The sequence below is a fragment of the Zea mays genome, unplaced genomic scaffold, assembly GCF_902167145.1.
Source record: "Zea mays cultivar B73 unplaced genomic scaffold, Zm-B73-REFERENCE-NAM-5.0 scaffold_250, whole genome shotgun sequence".
Taxonomy (NCBI): Eukaryota; Viridiplantae; Streptophyta; class Magnoliopsida; order Poales; family Poaceae; genus Zea; species Zea mays.
Window position 1 is genome coordinate 43825 of NW_023366872.1, and position 1518 is coordinate 45342.

Here is a 1518-nt window from a genome sequence, read left to right on the forward strand (position 1 = left end):
GAAGATAAAAATCGGTTGCTAAATGAATCCCAATTTGTTGAACGTTATTTATGAGACCCTGTTCTACTATTTGGTTTGATCTTGTAGTCCAAAGAATTCCATACCACGACGTATCTGGGATAGTAGTCATTAGTGAAAAAGGAATAGTTATACAAAGGAGTAAAGTAAACCCATCTCCAATAGTCCAATAATTCTTATCTTTAGACCACTCTGAGCCGTTTACAAACATTACAGCAAATATGATCAAGACATTTATGGCTCCCACATAAATAAGAAGTTGTGCGACAGCTACAAAGTAGGAATTTAATAAAAAATAGAATAAGGATATACAAACAAGAACTAATCCCAGCGAAAAGGCAGAATAAATTGGGTTGGTAAGTAATACTACTCCTAGACCTCCTAGTAGAAGACCAAATCCCCCAAATAGCACAAGAATCTCATGTATTGGTCCAGGTAAATCCATTATGGATAAGAAGAAATTTCTAGTATAAAATTTTTCATGAACTGACTAAAACTAAAAGATTCAAGGAAGGAAAAAGGTATTAGGATATTTTTTTGTATATACATATAAGTTGTTAAGCAGTAGTTATTCTTTTTTCGTTAGAGTTAGTAAAAATGGATTTTTCTAATAAAAAAATCCTAATACCTAGTAATCTGTAATCGTTCTTGAATTCCAAGATTTTTCTTCGTCTATTTTACTTTGAGGCGAATTCCTAATTGTTTGAATTGTGTAATCTCCCATTATGGAGATTGGTAACCGACTCAAAGCAATTTGATTGTAATTCAATTCATGACGATCATAAGTAGAAAGTTCATATTCTTCAGTCATTGATAAACAATTTGTGGGACAGTATTCAACACAGTTACCGCAAAATATACAAACTCCGAAATCAATACTATAATTAAGCAATTGTTTTCTTTTAATATCCTTTTCAAATCTCCAATCCACAAGGGGTAGATCTATCGGGCATACGCGAACACATACTTCACAAGCAATGCATTTATCAAATTCAAAGTGTATTCGCCCCCGGAAACGCTCCGATGTAATTGATTTTTCATAAGGGTAGTGAATCGTTATAGGTAAACGATTTGTGTGGGATAAGGTAATTATGAAACTTTGACCAATGTATCTTGCGGCGCGTATTGTTTGTTGACCATAACTAATGAACCCAGTTAGCATAGGGAACATATTCTAAATCTATATATGAAAAAGGTATGTTTCTTTCTCTTGTTTGAGAGAACTTTTGTGTTGAAAATATTCTTACTGTTATTGTATTCTTATTTATAGTGAAACTAGTTGGGAAGAAGTTGTTAATAAGAGATTGCCCAGAGAAATAGGTAAAAGAAATTTCCATCCAAGATTTAATAACTGATCCATTCTCATCCTGGGTAAAGTCCATCTTATTGTGATAGAAATGAAGAGAAATAAATAAGCTTTAGTTAATGTAATAAAGATACCTATTACCATTTCCAAAATTCCAATTATTTTATTCATTTGGAAAAATCCAAAAAAGGATA